Genomic DNA, 286 nt, shown 5'->3' on the forward strand with positions numbered 1-286 from the left:
AATAGAAATTTATATTTAAAGCTATTTATTGATGGAGGGTCAACACCGTTTGAGTGTGGAAGAGATGAATTTAGCACCCATGTTTAAAGCTCAGGGAAAAATCTGCTTGGCCATTAGTCATGGTGCCTTTCTCTTAGAACTATCACTGTGGCCAGGAGTTATGAGGGACATCAGAAAATGATGAGAATAGTTCTCAAAGCTATTTTATAGTGAATAGTGAAGAGGATATATTTCAGACTAAAGTAAAGAATGTAGTGCAGGGTGAAAAAAGGGCAACAATCAAGGG

The sequence above is a fragment of the Ovis aries genome, chromosome 11 (assembly GCF_016772045.2).
Source record: "Ovis aries strain OAR_USU_Benz2616 breed Rambouillet chromosome 11, ARS-UI_Ramb_v3.0, whole genome shotgun sequence".
Classification (NCBI taxonomy): Eukaryota; Metazoa; Chordata; class Mammalia; order Artiodactyla; family Bovidae; genus Ovis; species Ovis aries.